We start from the raw sequence: 20,199 nt of genomic DNA, 5'->3' as shown, positions 1-20,199 counted from the left end.
GAATGAACAATGTGTCTGACCTGGCAGGAGTGGGGCACGGAAGCCTGAACTGCCACATGATTAGATAAATCAGCAATATCAGAAACAAAGGACTAGATTCCCTGCTTAAGGAATTTGACCTATATTCCTTCCTCATCAGCTACTCTATTGATACACATAGCTCTCACTGATCTCCTAATGTTCTAATCAAACAAAAGGTGGCAAGTAGAGGGGTGAGGAGACGTGGGTGGGAGGTTGTCCAAGAATATCATAACAGGAATTGGTCGGGGAAAACATGGTCTGGGGTAAAGGTCAAGTGAAATGGTATGGGATCGAGGAAAAAGGGTACGCCAAAAGGCTTTCTGGGAGTGGCACAGAGCATCACAAAGTTACAGTCACCTCCAAGAGAGAAATGCAGTTCTTCAAGGCTTGTGCGTGCTCAAAGAAAAAGGTATCAATGTTGTGGGGGACTCATCCATTGTTATTAGAGCCCTATCTACACAGATTGCACCTCAAAATATTGTTCTGGTCGGTCTCATTCAAAGATCATCATCTCTGGCCAAAGATGTCACCAAATTAGTATTCTTTCAAGTGTTAAGACCTCAAAATAAAAATGCAGATCACCAAGCCAATGTTGTGTCCAAGTGGAAGAAGGTTTATTGGTGTCACTAGAGGCAGAGATACAACATACAAAGCTATCCCATGACACTGATCAACCAAAATTTGAGCTTCTTCTTGAACAGGTTTAAGTGCATGTATGTTGGAAGGGCAGGTGAATTACTACATTATTAATTCCCCGCCAGCATATGAGGCAATGAGGCACAGGGAGATGGTATTGCCTCCTGCATGTAGGATTTCATCCTGACTTTACGGGCAAGTCTTAGTGCATTGATCATTAAATTCTTGTTTGGATCTTGTAGTTATGTAGTGCTAAGACGGGAAACCCAAAGCCACAAATGGCAGGGAAAGGCTCTGCATACTGTAAATTTGCTTATCCCTCCAGCTAGAACAATATGCATTGGATGCAAGTTAGTGGAAAACATGGCTCACTGCAACTGTGCAAGCAAATGCTGTGTGCTTTTTGAGTTGGCAATGGTGAAATGAGGAATGAAGAATTGTCATAGCTAAAGAGTTCTGTGGTGAATAATTCTATGAAATGGAATAGATGGGAAGAATATTGGAATGAGAGGTGACAAATTAGAACAGAGAGAAAGGCAGAAGCACAGTGCAAACCACCACACAACTGATGACTCTCCATGAGTTTGAAGTGGAAGTGATGGTGCTTATGCACTCACAGCGACAGAATTTAGAGCTGGAACTGATGCGGCAGTCTTTGGTATCTCCAGTTGACAGATTGACAGTAAGTATAGCATTTGTGCATCCGTTACACTATCTCCTCCTTCAGCTTTCGTCGCCACTGGGGAATCCTCAACTTTTCTTTCTGCTGGGGTCAAAGAAAAGGCCAGGCATATCATGAGCAGGCATCTGTTGAGACTTTCATTTGCTGTGAAAAAAACTTGCCCTTTGGGATAGTCGGACATGGAAAAGAGCACTGGTGAAGCAGATATGTTTTGCTGCACTATTTTTCTTATGCATCGGTTTGTAAGGAAGTACACCTGTCAGATATGAAGAAATAAAAATAGAATAGGCTTAGGTTATAGTATTTTGTTGGACAAAATTTACAGTTTTCTTCGAAGGTTTTGGCCAAAACTCCATAAATTATGTATTACAAGGCTATTCAGTTTATCACAGCTGCTTTTCCAAATACAAATATATGTCTCCAAAAAAACTTGTGTCCTGAAGAAAAAGTTCATATATTTAACTTCAACGTAACCTAACATGTATGTCTCGCATCATATGCAAGTACACTGCCCACGTCGCCTGTTTATTCTGCACCAGGTGCTATAAAACCCTCCCTTGTACCATACCCAAAATGCCTCTAGCAGGACACAATTTAATGCTTTCCACTGTCACCCAAAAAACAGTATAGGTTAAAAATGAAATTTGAAAATGCTTCCCAAAATATTGCATCATAATTAATTTGATTTCTAAAACATTGTATTTGTTCTGGTAATAATGCAACTCAAAACTTGAAAGATTTCATGATCATGTTGACCCTAATTTTACTCCTGTAACCTGTTTTTTCACTTTCTGTTTACATCATATCGCTGTTGAGCAATCGTTAAGATTGGATTTTACTAGGTTCATTGCTACTGATTTTGAGGTGTTATGTTTGTGCAGGGAATGATACCAACTGACACAGACAATTAAAAGGTTTTTTTTAACAAATTCCATGACATAAGAAATTGAGAGAGGAACACCCAATGATTATTAAAAAAGCATATAAACAAAAATATAATTAATAAAGGAATTAATGAGAATTGAACCTAAGCTGCGTGGGCTGTAAAAGAAGCCTTGACCGGAATGAAAATCCAAAACCCCTCTGCATTTCTTGGAGCTAAAAGTTGTCTGCATACTCTACTTTAATTCTGCACCATGTAATGCAAAACTGTAGAAATATCTTCACGAATCATAGCGAGAACAACTATGCAAACTACATGCTGCAGTGCATGTTCAAAACTATTCATGCAGTATTAATTTCAGGAACATTTGAGCATTGCTTGATTAGTATATCTGAATATGTGAAAGACTTTGCTGAGTCGTGACATTTCACAAGTATAGACAATCAGACTCATAGGGTTGCAAGAATGTTCTAGAATTTATTGAATATAAAGGCACGTGAAATGACCAACGACCTATCAGCACAAACAACTTGGATGGTTGGACATGTCACTATTTTGTAACACTGCGTGGATTCTATTCTACAGAACCTTGGTTCTTGGCTTCGAATACATTCTAGCCATTGCAGCCCCATCAAGAATTAGAACACCTGCAAAAGTTTAGCAAGTTTCTCTCGACATTTCAAGAAAATTTGGATCAAAATGGATACAAAATAAATATGAGCATATCGGAATGGTAGACACCAAAAATTTAGGACAGCAATCACAAGCAAGAACATGTGCAAAAGTTTAGCAAGTTTCTCTTCACATTTCAAGAAAATTTGGATCAAAATGGATACAAAATAAATATGAGCATATCGGAATGGTAGACACCAAAAATTTAGGACAGCAATCACAAGCACGAACTTGCTACATTCAAAATGGAACAAAGTGAATGGCTAAACTCTTAATTTTCATATCTAAGACTGAGAAGCCTGCATGGTAATCTCTGATTTTTTTAGACTTACAAGTTACAAGGCACTTAAATGAAATACACGGGATGGTAATATATGACTTCAATAATAATTCCTTTTGGCACATGACTTATTATACCATCTTGCCCTCCAAATTGAGGTATGAATGTAAGAGCTTTAATATAAGGGTATCCCTGATATTCAATATGCTGCAAAGTGAAATATCCTGAAAGAGAAAAGCATAAATTCACTGGTTGACTAATAGTATTTTTAAAACTTGATTATAAAACCTTCTAGCTTTCCTTCTTGATCATGGATTTGTTCTTTTCTGCTGATCAGGATAGGTTCATTGTTTGTTCTGTTGGAAAAAAATTTGTTATTGATGTCAAAGGGAACACTAGTTCATGAAGAAAATTACACCAGCCTAGATCCATCTTAACTCTGGATCTACCAAGTGCCGAGAATGATCAAATTTCTTTTCACTTTAAAAGAGGTTTGCATCTCAAGAAATTTAATCCCTCTCCGCGCTTGGTAGATCCAGAGTTAAGATGGATCTAGGCTAGTTAAATAATTAATTACAATTATAAATATAAATATAAATATAATTATTAATTTTTTATTTTTTTTACGGAGTCAAAATGTTAAAGATTACAACATCTCTACCATATGGGATCAAATGTTTACATAGGAGTTAAGTTTACTTATGAACCTCAAATATAAAGAAATTTTTTAATAAAAATTGGATCAGGTGAGAAGAAATCTTGGATAAAATATAATATTACAGTATTATATGTTACTCAATATTTATTACCACCCCCACCCAATAAAAAGTGGCCAGAGGTGGGGGGAAATACTAGATAAAATATAATATTATTACATTTTACCTAATATTTCCCATCACCCCCAGCCTAAATATTACATTTTACTGAATAATTCCCCTCACCCCTGTTAATTTTATAGTTGAGTTTGTTTACTTTTAAACTTCAAATATAAAGAAGAATTAAAATAAGAAGTAGAGCAGTTGATGGGAAATATTGGGTAAAATGTAATATTATAGTATTATATTTTACCCAATATAACCTAGTAAAAAGTGGATGGAGGTAAGTAGAAATATTAGATAAAATGTACTAATTACATTTTACCTAATATTTCCCCCGCCTCCTTCCCTCACCCAATCTCACTTTCATGGTTAAGCTTATCCATTTCTAAATTTATGATCCTAGATCCATCAAAGCTCTATAAAATCATTATTACATTTTGTTAAAATTGGCAACTAGGGCCAAACTTCATGTGGGTCATCTTATTCATGGATGATGATATTTTTATTAGATTCCTCTCGTCGAGAGGTGTAGGATTGATCTAAAGATCATCCGATTCCGATAAGTATTTATGGAGATATGAATTTATTTTGATTATGGACTAATTGTCAAAGTCGGCCAGCAACTTATGTAGGCTCAGAAGCCCAACAGTGGCATCTATTCAACCCCAACATTTTGCATATAAATACAAGGAGTATTCTCCTCATTTGCACACTTCACTCTCATCACATCTCTCTCTCTCTCCTACGCAGAAAAGAGTCTCTTCTCTCTCCTGCGCAGAAAAGACTCTTCTCTCACACGTGTGGAAGGAAGGACGCAGATTTTAGGGCTGCAACTGCAGATCGGAAGTTTGACCAGCGTTGACCATCATTCTCTCTCTCTGGACTGCGCAATAGGTGAACCTGACTCTCTTTGGAAGGCCGCATTTTTTGGTGAAGGAATCAAGGCAATTCGACAGTCGATTTGCAAGATATTGACTACCCTAGTTTAGGGCTGATCTAGGGTTTGTTGTTGCTGATGTAAATCAGATTTTTGTACTATTTCTCTTTGCTGAATTATTGAAGATAAAAGAAGATTTGATCAAAGGGTTTCCCCATATTGGGGTTTGTCCCTGGCTAGCCACCACATCTTGTGTCTCTTGTCTTGGCTTGTTTTCTGTCGATCGTTTAATGTTCTATCTGCACTTTACTTAATGTACATGTGATTGCTAATCTGTGGATAATAATAAGAAAGATAAATAAAGTGCTCTAAGCATAGAACATACCATAACTTAACATGGTTTCAGAGCTGAGGTGAAGACAAAGCCCGAGTAAGAGCAAGAGCAATCACCAAAGAGATGATTGGCAAGGCTATCCTAAAAGAACTATGGGATCCTCAACACTCTTCCCCGCCGAAGACAAGCTCCATGAGAAGTCTGACTATCACAAATGGAAGATGTCTCTCGATCTGACTTTAGAAGATCAGGGAGTGTTGGACCATGTGAGAGACAATATTGTTGAGCCTCCATCAAATGCACCCGTTGCTGCCAAGAACAAATGGAAATCTGGAGAATTCAAAGCAAAGAAGATCATCCGAGACTATCGACAAATGCTTGGTGGCCTATGTTTCTGAGCTGAACACCTCCAAGGAAATCTACGATAGACTGGTGAGTTTATTTAAAGTTAATGATGCAAATCAAGTTCTGCTTCTTAGAAATAAGCTGAAGGAAATTAAGAAGGGCAAAGATGAAAATATGCAAGCATATTTCTTAAGAATCACCAAGATCAAGAACGATCTCCTATCTATTGGAGAAGTAATTCCTAACAGGGAAATGGCACTCACAACTCTTGGAGGACTACCATCTGAATGGTATGTATTTAGGACTACTCCCCTCAACAATAATGTAACTCCTGGATTTGAAGAATTAATGACAAAATGCATTCAAGAATAAGCAAGGATGGAAGAACAGGAAATGCCCGCACTTAAAGGTCCTCCCGCTACCTTTTCTTCTCATGCTAAAAGAAGAAACCATTCCAAAAGTAAGACTGGACCAAAGGGTGGAAAAAGACGATGTTATCATTGCAATAAACCAGGTCATTATGCAAGGGAGTGTCCTGATAAAAGGAACTCATATCGGGATGATGATCAAAATCCCTCTCAAGGCAATCAAAGAAATGGCAAGTCAAATGGCCGAGATAAAAGGAGTGCTAGAAATCAAGGAAGAGGACAACCATTCAAGAAGGCAAGAAATTCCAGGTATGAATCTAACACTGTTGACAATAAGCAGGATGAATATTATCTACCAGCTGCTCTATCTACCTCTGCTCCTCCAGACTCGCTGGGAAATTGGCTTATTGATAGTGGTGCCTCAAGGCACTTCACTGGTTACAAAGAAGTTCTCCATAATCTGATAGAGAAAGAAACCAACCTGGAAATTGTCCTTGGAGATAATATGAAATATCCCGTAAACGGTGTAGGCAATGTCTCTCTTAAATTGAATCAAGGTAATATAATCCACCTACAGGATGTATTATATGTACCTGATCTCAAAAAGAACCTGGTTTCCATTTCGGCAACGGAAGACAAAGGCTACAAGGTGGCTTTCAGCGATGGCAAGGTACGTGCATGGAAAAACAATATTAAAAATGCCTTCACTTTTTGGTTTCGAGTTGATTCATTATATCAGGTCGGAGGAAGTTCGCTAGGTGTCATGTCTTGTGACACATCTCTTCAGTCCGAACTATGGCATCGGAGGTTTGCTCACCTTCATTATAAAGCTCTACCTGATGTAAGAAAAATGGTGACCGGGATGCCCGAGTTCAAATTAGAGCAGGAAGGTGTATGTCCCGAATGTGCTGAAGGAAAGCTAAAAAGGGGACCACTCCCCTCAAGCCAAAGCAAGACCTCTGATATATTGCAGTTAGTTCATTCAAACATATCTGGTATGATCCCTGTGAACTCCTTGGGAGGATATTCATATTACCTCACTTTTAAAGATGACTATTCTCGCAAGACTTGGATATACTTCTTGAAAAAGAAGGATGAAGTGTTCTCTTGGTTTCGACACTTCAAAGCCTTGATTGAGAATCAAACCGAAAAGAAGATCAAGATCTTAAGGACTGATAATGGGACTGAATATGAATCTAATGGGTTTCATGACTTTTGTAAAGAGGTTGGCGTTAAAAGGGAGACTACTACACCATACACTCCTAAACAAAATGGTGTGGCGGAAAGGAAGAACCATACAATTGTGGAAGTTGTCCGTGCTATGCTCCATGATCAAAGACTTTCGAAGTTTCTATAGGCCGAAGTTGCAAACACCGCCGTATATGTACAAAACTGATGCCCCCATCAAGCATTGGGTTCCAAGACTCCCGAAGAAATGTTCACCGGTAAGAAACCTGACGTATCTCATTTTAGAATTTTTGAAAGCCCTGTATATTTTCATGTGCCGAAAGAGAAAAGGAACAAATTGGGTGCATCTGGAAAGAAAGTTATCTTCGTGGGGTATAGTGAAAATACTAAGGGCTATAGAATCTATGTAGTCAGTCAAAAGGAAGTCGTGATTAGTCATGATGTCACCTTTGACGAAAATATGGCTCCCAGCAAGGTGAACAATCTTCCTACTGTGAGGAGCTCTCAAGAAGCTGACATCAGGGAACTGAAAGAAAAAGATGATGAAACAATGCTCGATGTGTAAGAACCCATGGATCCTATTAATCCTCCTCCACCTGAGCCTTCCTCTTCTAGGAAGAGGCCTTCATGGCTTAGGGGGACACTTAATGATGCTAAAGGACATGCTGCACCCTGAGGGACCTTCCGTGAAAGTAAGAAACCAAACAGGCATCAGGGATACCTAACCATCATGAGCACGATCATTCAAAATGAGCCTTCATCATTCTCAGATGCTGTCAAGCATCAAGTATGGAAGGATGCTATGACCGAAGAATATGAGTCTATTATGAAGAATGACGTCGAGAAGTGGTTCCCAGACCCCTGGACAAGACAATTGTCACTTCTAAATGGCTTTACAAGATAAAGCATGCAGCTGATGGACGTACGAAAAAGTATAAGGCTCGTTTTGTCGCTCGTGGCTTCTCCCAGAAGGAAGGTATAGACTATGACGAGATATTTGCACCTGTTGCCAGAAATACCACCATCCGCTCGATCATAGCCCTTGCGGCGTCACAAGAATGGAAACTACATCAGATGGATGTTAAGACCGCGTTCTTGCATGATTCGATCAAAGAAGAGGTCTACATGGAGAAACCCGAAGGATTTGAGATTTATGATCGAAAATCTCATGTGTGCAGGTTAAAGAAGGCCCTCGATGGGCTGAAACAAGCACCCCAAGCATGGTATGAGAGGATCGATAGCTACTTGATGACATTGGGATTCACTAGGAGTGAAGCCGATCCCAACCTTTACTTCAAGGTTGAAGATGACAAACCTCTCATATTGGTGTTGTAGTTGACGACCCCTTTCTAACAGGTGCAGACCCTCTCATTCACAAATGTAAGAGGGAGTTGGCTTCTGAATTTGAAATGAAGGACCTAGGACTGATGCACTATTTCCTAGGACTCGAAGTTTGGCAGAAGCCAGGGGAAATTTTCCTATCTCAAGGAAAATATGTGGTCAAGATATTGGAAAGATTCAGTATGGTGGACTACAAGCCCATAACTACCCCGATGGAGCTTGACTTCAAAAAGTTAAGCGGTAGTGCTGTTGGACCTGTTTTACAAAATGCCACTGAGTATCGTCAACTCGTCCAAGCATTAATGTTCTTAGTGAACTCCCGTCCGGACATATGCTTTGCAGTCAACATGTTGAGCCAACATATGGTTGAACCTCACCACATACATTGGATTGGTGCCAAGAATCTGTTGAGATATCTTTGTGGCATAATTACTTATGGGTTAAGATACACTGCCGGAGATGTGAGACTACTTGGATATACTGATGCTGATTGGGCAGGCAGTGTGGTGGACCGTAAGAGCACTTTCGGGTGCTGTTTCTCCTTGGGATCTGCTTCGATATCTTGGATGAGTAGGAAGCAGAAGTCAGTGGCTTTGAGCACCGCTAAGGCAGAGTATATTGCTGCTAGCATGGCCTCCTGTGAGGCAGTCTGGTTGCAAAAGCTCTTCAGTGAGCTATTTGGATTTACATTGGATACCACCGTGATTCTATGTGACAACCAGAGCGGGATCCGTTTATCAGAAAATCCTGTAATTCATGATTGCTCCAAGCATATCTATATCAGGTACCACTATATTCAAGATATGGTGCAGAGAGGAGCAATAAAGCTCCAACATATCGGTACAGATAAACAGGTCGCCGACATTCTGACAAAGCCCCTAGGAAAGGTCAAATTCCTGGCTTTCCGAGAACGACTTGGTGTCGTTCAGAGACCCTCTGATGAGGGTCAAGTATGATGTACTGAGCTTTGGGAGCTCTAGGGGGGGCACGGGGTACTTCTTGGAGCGACATATGACCATAGGGTGACTCACCATTCCCTATTGGTGCACTTGATACAGGGTAAAAGGTTCAACCTTCCCCTGTGACACCCCGTGACGACTATGGAACAAGATGATTAGTTCTCCTGTGGGCCTGGATGATGTGTTCTCCATGGCAATTGTGGACAGGATGATTCGCTCTCCTGTGGACAGGATGATTCGCTCTCCTGTGGACAAGATGATTCGCTCTCTTGTGGGACAGGATGATTCGCTCTCCTGTGGACAAGATGATTAGTTCTCCTGTCGAGGCATCCTACCCATGCAATCTGGGACTCATGGGAAGTACCTCTCATCTGATCAATGAGCAGGGAAATGAGGATAGGGACCATAGTAGTACCGATGGACGCATCGTTGTATCTACCGTACTCCCTATGCTAGGATGACCTTCATTGATCTGGGATCAATGAGACTGGTCTAGGACCAGTGAGAGTGGTACACACTCTGAGACTGACTTCGGGTCAGTGGAGGATGGTATGATACATCCTCGATCATTTCTTCTTCTTCATAATTCGAGCAAAGCAGAGCAGAACCGAGCAAAGCAAAGCAGAGCAAAACCGAGCAGAGCAAAGCAGAGCAGAGCAGAGCAAGAAGGGTCAAGCCATACAGGTCAATGCATTTGATGGATGGACAGCAGTGATGGTCCGACAGATTGCAGATGAAGTTCTCCCTAGTTGAGAGGGAGTGTTAAAATTGGCAACTAGGGCCAAACTTCATGTGGGTCATCTTATTCATGGATGATGATATTTTTATTAGATTCCTCTCGTCGAGAGGTGTAGGATTGATCTAAAGATCATCCGATTCCGATAAGTATTTATGGAGATATGAATTTATTTTGATTATGGACTAATTGTCAAAGTCGGCCAGCGACTTATGTAAACTCAGAAGCCCAACTGTCGCATCTATTCAACCCCAATGTTTTGCATATAAATACAAGGAGTATTCTCCTCATTTGCACACTTCAATCTCATCACATCTCTCTCTCTCCTTAGCAGAAAAGAGTCTCTTCTCTCTTCTGCGTAGAAAAGACTCCTCTCACACGTGTGGAAGGAAGGACGCAGATTTTAGGGTTGCAACTGTAGATCGGAAGTTTGACCAGCATTGACCATCATCCTCTCTCTCTGGACTACGCAGTAGGTAAACCTGACTCTCTTTGGAAGGCTGCATTTTTTGGTGAAGGAATCAAAGCGATCCGACGGTCGATTTGCAAGATATTGACTGCCCTAGTTTAGGGTTGATCTAGGGTTTGTTGTTGCTGATGTAAATCATATTTTTGTACTATTTCTCTCTGTTGAATTATTGAAGATAAAAGAAGATTTGATCAAAGGGTTTCCCCATATTGGGGTTTGTCCCTGGCTAGTCGCCACATCTTGTGTCTCTTGTCTTGGCTTGTTTTCTGTCAATCGTTTAATGTTCTATCTACACTTTACTTAATGTACATGTGATTGCTTATCTATGTATAACAATAAGAAAGATAAGTAAATTGCACTAAGCAAAGACATACCATAACTTAACACATATATATTAAGAGAATATATATTATAGATATTATATTAAAGTGATTATAAAAGAAGCCATTAGAATGAAGAAACAGCTATTGGTATGTACATTGCGCGGTTTTGCTTAACCCAACTCTTCTTAATATCACCTTCCTGAATCACCAAATAGCCTCTAGAAGCGCGATGAGTAAGTCGGGCCATTTCTAGCAGGCCACATGCATCCACAGATCCCGATCCTCTATTCGCTAGCCACAATCACATGGGCAACACTGGAGCTGACACCAAATCCTATCCATGTAGTAGCTACAATAAACAATGTACAAACTACACACACTCTCATGGACAACGTAGGGATAAACAATAACATAAATCCGCTCATAAATTATATACTATTCTCTTTCCATATTCTTGGTCTTGACAGTGGATCAACTCGAGCAAATTTTTATGGATATTGTTGAACTTATAACAAAGTTTGGGACTAATTCTTGAGTTGAAGTTGAAGACAAGCTTTGAAACACTATTGAGACTATAATTGAAGCATTGTTAGAGCACTACTAGAGCCTTGTTGGAGCAGCGTGTAGAGAACCTATAGTGCAGACCTTTAAGCCAGATTTATACTCAATTTTGGAGCAGCCCCTCTCTTAATAGAGTTAAAATCCTTGAAGCCATTGTTGGAGTAGTTGTTGAAGAGTTGTTTTTGTGCAATGTTGGAGCAGACTTGAGACTCTTGTTGAAGCAGCTTTATTGAAGACTTGTTGAGTTGATATCGATCTCTTGTTGGAGCAGACATCATTGAAGAATTGAAGACTTTAAAGAAAGTATTTCTTGTAAAGTTTTTTGGTTTGAACAAGTTAGAGCTTAGAGGTGTTGAACGGATTGGAGTCCTTATTTTTGACCAAGTTGGAGCTTGGAAGTTGTTGAGAGGATTAGAGTCCTCATTTTGACCAAGTAGGAGCTTGGATCTGTTCAAGGTTGGAGCCTTGAAAAAGTCAAAGATTTTGTTGTACAAGTTGGAGCATGATTTGTCGTACAAAAATATTGGAGTTCTCACTATTTTGGTTAATAAAATTATTTTTGTTTTATCTCGTGTTCTGGTCTATTTTGTGATAAAAATCTTAACTGGCAAAAAATAACAATTGAAAAAAATACTAATTCACCACCCCCCTCTTAGTGTTTTTGTAATATACTTAGGGGGGATAATATGTGGTACAGAAAGAGGTACCCAAGAGAATAATGTAATGTATTAATGTGAGGATGATAAATAAATGGGCCATAACTAATAAATAAAGTGGTTAACCCAAATTATGCAAGGGACCACAAGAAGTTAGAGAATAATGTGATAAGTCCATGGTATTGGATTTATGGTAGAGAGACCCATGGTATTACATGTATGAAGCCTATATAGAGGCTAGAGACTCTCCATTGAGACATATCAAGGATTGTTATATTGACAAGCATATGGCTTGTGGAGTGATCTCATTCCTTAAGGAGTAGTTGTATGGTGTTATCCTACCTCAAGGGTTTGATTAATAAAGAAAAGCATTTATATCTTATTTGTGTATTGGATCTTGAGTTTATTTTATCGGAGAATTTTAATATATTTGCAGGTCAAATCTACTACAAGTGGTATCAGAGCGCTTTCTTGGGTAGAGTGGAGAAACATAATTTTTTTTTTTTTTGGGGATCTTTTTGGGCAACGAGTTTGCAGATCAAATCTGAAAATTTTGGTGCAAAATTTGCAAAAACAAATAGTAGATCTGAATTTCTTGCAAAAAATACCCAATTTCGAAAGAAAAAAATCGTCTGAATCAAAGTCTAGATGAGGGAGATATCGCTGATTTAAAATCAGTTGTTTTGCTGAATTTTTTCCAACAGAAAATTCATGGACTGCGGCTCTCCAGTAATTTTTTGCAAATTTTGTGCAGAATTTCAAAAAACTAATTACAGATCTAAGATCCTCTTGAAAAATCACCCCATTTCAAAAAAAAATAGTCGAATCAAAGTCTGGATGAGGGAAATATCATTGATTTAAAATCAGCGCTTTTTTCAAAAAAAATTGTGACGATCGGAGTGCAGCGCAAATCTAAGTTCCTAGAGTGCCCAGCTCGTGATTCCAGTCACACACAAAGAGGCATAATGGTCATTCCATTTCTGAAAATAGGTTATAATTAGGATTTTGAGCCATATTGACAAAGTTGTGGCCATTTTAAATTTGTCGAAAAAAGTAGGTAAATTTTTTCAAAACGCTTATTCTACTTCATGTCTTCTACTGAGCTAATTTTTATAGGAAAAAATGATGGTCCCACTATTGAAGAACTTATACAATATCGCTAGTCTCAAGGTCCACTACTTTGGAGAGTCTACATAAGGTATTATTTGGAAGATGAGGCTGCTATATGGTGGAAGTCACGTGACAACTATTTTTTGAAGACACTTTCTCCTAAAGAAATTGAAAAACTCATTTTGGACAAATGGTCTCATGCTAGAAAACAGGATAATGAAAAACATAAGGGGTTATTTCTATGTTGCACGAAAATTCTAGGTACTAAATGTTTCGAGTTGTACCCGTACCCAAAACTTCGAAACTCGCCCAAAACTCAACCATCATGTAATCATCTATGAGATTTAATATAGATTTGGTTTTCCTTCTAAATTGTCATCTATGGGTATTATTCCGTTTTTTCTTGTAAGATAATGTGTTATTCACTTATTTATAAATTTATTTTTTTATATATATACATACATGACGTTTCAGTGAACGTTTCCACTGACATTTCTATTTTTGGGAGGTGACGTTTCTAAACGTATCCATTTTGGAAACTCTGAAACGTTTCGGCACTTCATGCAACTTAGGGCTATTTTCTGCTGGTATCTCCTTATTACAAGTTCATGGATGTATTCAGAAGGAGAAAATCATTGTGTCTATCAATCCTAGTTGCAAGCATAATTTTATCAATGTTAATTTGGCAAAAACATTACAAGTTCCAACAGAACATATGGAAAAAACACAGGTTGATAATGAGGATGTTCAAATTTATAAAGATTTGAAGATTTCTATTAATAAGTATGTGTTGCATTCTTATTTTTATATTTTAGATATAGATAATGTGGATGTTGTTTTGGGATACCCTTGGATGGAATCCATTGGTACTGTCATTATTAATGTGCAAAAAAAATTCCTGAAGCTCTACCATAAAAAGAAGAAAATTACATTGCAGAGTATTTCCATTAAGAACCGGGCAGATGTTGTGGATGCAAAAGCAAAAAAGATCTAATGGCACTGAGATATCAAATGATGAGCCTTTGATGGTAGACAACCAAACACAAACATCAAACCAAGTACCAAATAAGCACCAGACACCACTCAAGCACCAATAGTGGAGAAATTAACAAAAGATATACCATCAGACACCACTCAGGCACCAATAGTGGAGGAATTGACGAAAGATATACCATCAGTTCAAGCTTCAACATATCACCACCCGCATCACCCAGCAAGATAACAACTAGCAAGGTGGAAACAAATTAACAACGACCCCTGGACGACACATAGAGAGATGCAACGATCCACCCACAGCACATCCACATCCACACAAAGGAACCGCCAGAACCACCTTCCATGTCAAGCGAGCGAGGCACTGGATAGATAGAGTGTTCACCTTTCTCTGGGATGGCTAGATACACATGCATGGTACCAGTGAATTACTCTTTTAGAGTAGATCTTATTATTTGTGTTCTTCTCATGTTTCAGGGACAAAACATGTTTAAGGGGGGTGAAATGTAGTATACCTAGGGAGATAATATGGGGTACAGAAGGAGGTACCCAAGAGAATAAGGTAATGTACTAATGTGAGGATAATAAATAAATGGGTCATAGCTAATAAATAAAGTGGTTAACCCAAATTATGCAAGGGACCACAAGTAATTAGGGAATAATGTGATAAGCCCATGGTATTGAATTTATGGTATTGACTCTTGAGAGACCCATGGTAATTACCCATGATATTATATGTATGAATCCTATATAGAGGCTAGAGACTCTCCATTGAGACATGTCAAGAATTGTTGTATTGACAAGCATATGGCTTGTGGAGTGATCTCCTTCCTTAAGGAGTAGTTGTATGCCGTTACCCTATCTCAAGGATTTGATTAATAAAGAGAAGCATTTCTACCTTATTTGTGTATTGGATCTTGGGTTTATTTTATCAGAGAATTTTAGTATATTTGCAGGTCAGATCTACTACAATTTCCAACAATTGATATTAGAGTGAACTTCTTCAAAGAACAGCCTAACAACTGGAAGAAGGATATTTGAATCACAATGGCTAATAAGGATGCTAGGGTCCGCCAATTTGATGGAACAATTTTCACCTTTTGGAAAGTTAGAATGGAGTTCTATTTAATATCTCTTGAAGTCGAAGTTTGGTAATCTGTGACAGATGGATACAAGATCCCATCTCCTCTTCCAACATATCCTGACGGGAAGAAAGCATATGTGGCAAATGCAAAGGCTTTGAATTCTATAGCAAGTGGTCTATCAAATTCATAATTCACTAAAGTGATGAATATTAAAACAGCTAAAGAGATGTGGGACAAGCTCATTAGCATCTATGAAGGAGATGATAAAGTCAAAAAGGCAAAGCTCCAAACATTTAGAAGGTAGTTTGAAAGTCTCAAAATGAATGAAGAAGAAGACATTGTTGCTTACTTTCTCCGAGTAGATGAAGTTGTCAATTCTCTCAAAGGACTAGGTGAAGACATCAAAGAGAAGACAATTGTCCAGAAAATTCTAAGATCACTTCCAGACTGCTTTGATGCCAAAGTCAGTGCCATAGAAGAATTGAAAGACTTGGACAAATTGAAAATGGATGAGCTTCATGGAATTCTTATTGCATATGAAATGAGAACAGGAAACTCAACTCACAAAAAAGTTACTTTCAAAGCATCATAAACATCAAGAAATGGGAAGAGACGTGATTGCAATATTGAAACAAAATTGACGCGATTTGTCAAAAACGCAAGTAGCCTCTCATTTGTTTTAAATGTGACAAAATAGGACATTATGCCGCAAGTGTCCTTTCAAGGATGACTATGACGATGAAGATGAACCTAAAAGGACATTCAAAAAGAAAGGTTAAAACAAGAAGAACTTCTCCAAACAAGACAGTGATGATTATGATGAACACGAATCTAAGAAGAGAACATTCAAGAAGAAAGGCTCAAACAAAAGGATTTTCTTCTCCAAGCAAGATAGTGATGATTTTGATGAAGATAATGACAATGGGAAAAGCAAAGAAGTGTTATTCATGGCCTTCACGGATGACACAGACAAACCTGAAGAGGAAGAAGAAGGAAATGTGGATGAATTGTTGATTAGTGCCATTGAAGAGAATGAAAAACTAAGGAAAAAGAATGGAAAGTTATCACAAGAAATCATATCTCTCAAAACTGAAAATGAAGAAGCAAAGAGGATGGAATAAGTATTGAACAACAAGCTAAGAGAAAAGGAAGAGACCTGCGAGAAATTAGAAGTTGAAGTTGTCTCTCTAAAAAGGGAATTGGATAAGGTCAACAAAAGCTTGAAAAGTTCTCAAACCCTAGATGTCATCCTCAGCACTCAAAGACCACAACATGACAAATCAGGACTTGGCTATACAGGTGAATCCTCTAATTCAAAGGAGAACACTAGTATCCATCATGAAGAAGAACCAAGAAGCTATGTTGATGCTCTTCGCAATCATCCAAGAAGTGAGAAGCGGTTCAACACACCAAAACGACCTTGCAATAATCCAAGGAATGAGGAGTTTTCTTATCTAGAAAGAAATGTCACATCAAGCCAAGCTTATATCAACAGGGATCAAACTATTTTCCTTGGTCATTGTTTCCTTTGTAAAAATGTTAGTCATCAAGCTAAGCATTGCACGACTTATGGAGGTAATAATGTTGACTCAATAATGTATGGGACTAATTACCAAAATAAGACTACTGATTCAAGAAGACAAAATCAGGTCAAGATTTACAATTCTTTGCTCCTCTTTCAAAGAATAGTCTAGAATGCTGCAAATGCAATAATCCAAGTCAGGTAGCACAAAATTGTTCACTAGAACCAAGAGAAAGGATATGGATAAGGAAGACTAGAGAACCCACCAAGAGAAAGGATATGGAGATGGAAGACTAGAGAGCCCACTCCTGAAAAATGTGGCCTAGCTTTGTGTGCACAAAATGAGGAAAACAAATGGTTTATAGATAGTGGATATTCTAGGCACATGACTAGTGATCAAAAGAACTTAATCTCACTAAACAATAAAGATAGAAATGTGACTTTTGGAAGTGGATCAACTAAAATTGTTGGAAAAGGCACAATAAGTCTCATAAATGGTAAAGGCAGAGCACAAAATGCATTATTTGTTGAAGAACTCAAGCACAACCTTTTAAGCGTCAACCAAATATGTGACCAAGGACATGATATCAACTTTAGTGCCAAGGATTGTGAGATTAGGAGGTCTTCTTCCGGAAAACTTGTGGGAAAAGGAGTAAGAACAACAGATGATGTATACATTCTCAGTGAAACTCAAGAAGAAAAATGTTACATAAGTAGATGAAAGTTAGTTATGGAACAAGCAATTAGGACATCTAAACTTTGATAATTTGGTGAAGACTAGCAAAACTCAAGTAGTAAAAGATATCCCCATAATATCAAAACCTAAAAAGGCTATTTGTGCACCATGCCAACATGGAAAGGAAACAAGGACTAGCGTCAAGACAAAGGAATGCTCGTCATCAAAGCTTCTAGAAATCATTCATGCAGATCTCTGCGGACCAACTAGAACTCCAGCTCTACAAGGAGAAAGTTACTTCATATTATTTATTGAGGATTGTATTAGAATGATGTGGGTACTTCTCATAAGATTTAAGTCAAAAGCACTAGAATGTTTTAAAAACCTTTGAAGCAGCAGTTGAAAATGAAAGTGAGTCAGGATCAAATGTTTAAGGACAAATATAGGTGGAGAATTTACCTCAGTGGAATTCAATGAATTCTATGAAAAACATGGAATCAAGAGAGAACTATTTGTTGCTAGGACTCCACAACAAAATGGAATGGTTGAAAAAAAGAACATATCCATACAAGAGACTACAAGAACAATGTTATTGGCAGTGGATTTACAACCTAAATTTTGAAGAGAAGCAATTGGGGTAGAAATATGTACTGTGAACAAGGCACAACTCCAGACGAATAGTGACAAAACTCAATATGAATTATGGAAAGTAAGACCTGCTTCTGTTGGAAATTGGGTTCAACGCTCCCTGTGTGTTTCGCGACATGGACTAACTGCCTCTTGTGAATCCTAACTCTGGCGATTGTAGCCGAGACTAATTTCTATGAGTTTTGGTCTAACAACAATCATGATTCCAACAAGTGGTATCAAAGCGGCAGGTCTCGAGTTCGAAACTCACCTGGCTCACGTTAGGGGGGGATTGTTGGAAATTAGGTTCAGCGCTCCTCATGTGTTTCACGACATGGACTAACCGTCTCTCATGGATCCTAACTCTAGTGATTGTAGCAGAGACTAATGCTCACAGGGTTTGGTCTAATGGAAATCGTGATTCCAACAAGGGGTTATGGGCCCACCATGCTTACATTGCGCCATTCTAATGTGGTTGTCATTGATGTCAACCCAAGCAACACTAGGAGATGCCCTGCCTTTGTTGACCAAAATGACATGGAAAATCACAGCATTTCGAGCCTAAATCATCATTGTTGGATTCTCCTCGTCGAATCGATACCAGTGTTATGTGGCACACCACGAGAGCCTTCATGGTTTGGGAGTTATGCTTATTTGAAGATGAAGGACCCAACTTGTGGGCCAAACCCGAAAGGGAGATGATGTGGCAATCCCTCATTGGCCAGCATATCACTCAAATCAAAGAAGTAGGGCATTCATCAAATTTTATGGCTAACATATCCCTTAAAGGGCTTCACAAACTATTTTATATTTAAAAGGCATCTTTGACTTCACCAAATTTAAAACCTAACCCCAAAAAGGAAGTCGGCTTCATCCTTGGGCTTCAATTTAAAAAAAAAAACAAAACAAATTTCAAATAAGGATTTCCCTCCTAAAATCCCTCAAGTGAGTTGACATATTCAGTTCCCTCAAAAACTATATAAGTCATTCGATTAGCCATCCTTATGTAAACAAATTAACGAACATCATTTGAGGTGATGAAGTTCTGAAAATTATCTCGGCCCCTATCGTGTATTACTAGATCAGAGAAGAGGGTTTTGGATATTTTGCATTGAGGTTTTTTTATTGGGATTTGTTGGGCAACCTTCTTGCAGGTGGAAGACTGAAGTTTTGTGGCTATCTTTCTGTGGTTTTGGCCCCTGTTAGGGCAGGGTTAGCAAGGCAGCAAGAATGATGTTACACCGAGTGTCATCAGTCCTGAAGCAGCCTTCCATTTTTGTGTTTTAGATCTCCGAAGTGTGTTTCAGGATTGCTACAAGTTCGAAATTCCTTTTGAACAGGTTTAAGGACTAGAATGATGCCCTGAATTCCATTGTGTGTAAAAGCCTAATCTAATAGGCCATTCGGTCCTCCTTTGGTCTTGTTGTGGTATGCTTGCTTTCACCTTTTGTGGCAGACCTTAAGTTAAGGACAGCTAGGAGTTTAGACATGATTTGGAGCAGAGGCCTAATAGTTTCATCTTTTGTGGCAGTCTTAAGACAGATTGGTGAAGAAGGTTTTGTCTCTGAATCAACTATTGTTTGGACTTTTGTGCACCTGTCTATTACTCCTGTGGTGAACATTACCCCTGAATATTAGTCGGTTTGTTGTTTGATGCTTTGAAGCAACAACAGTGATAGATTCTCAGCGTATATCCATGTTGACAGTGGGCTACAGTGTGTTGACCTCCATTCATTCTTCTCACGGTATACTTCTTGTTGCAAAGGATCGAGTACGATTTTTGTTCATCTTGATGAATGGCACCTAAAATTTGAATAAGTATTATGTACCTGCGGCCCATTGAAGTTCATCCAATGGATTTTTATTTTGGGGTCTACTCCTGAAGCTCAGTCGAAATATGAAGTGACTTCTATTTGTGGCCCCTCACACAGATTTGAAGGTGTTGACTATAACTGATGGCAAGAAGGTTCAAACTCTAAGCATCTACAGTACTCATTGATCAACTTTCAAGGTACGTTAGACTGTTTTGAAAATCCC

At 38.6% G+C, this 20,199-nt stretch overlaps 1 protein-coding gene across 2 annotated transcripts in view; it reads right to left on the bottom strand.

The window, feature by feature from the left end:
* Positions 1-1,613: 1,613 nt before the first annotated feature.
* The window catches only part of LOC149148559 (succinate dehydrogenase assembly factor), a 32,347-nt gene continuing 13,761 nt past the window's right edge, over positions 1,614-20,199 (bottom strand). Inside the window, exon 2 of one of the 2 annotated variants that reach the window (XM_089445570.1) lies at positions 1,614-1,946. The gene's annotated coding sequence lies outside the window, so the exon portion shown is untranslated. Of the gene's footprint in view, positions 1,947-2,404; positions 2,870-20,199 lie in introns of those variants that run through there. The other variant, XM_089445571.1, reaches the window with a different exon arrangement.

Source organism: Pinus tabuliformis, chromosome 9, assembly GCF_031772625.1.
Source record: "Pinus tabuliformis cultivar Carrire ecotype Pingquan chromosome 9, CPIR1, whole genome shotgun sequence".
Taxonomy (NCBI): Eukaryota; Viridiplantae; Streptophyta; class Pinopsida; order Pinales; family Pinaceae; genus Pinus; species Pinus tabuliformis.
Note: the sequence above shows the minus strand (reverse complement) of the source record. Positions and strands in the feature narration are given on the sequence as shown.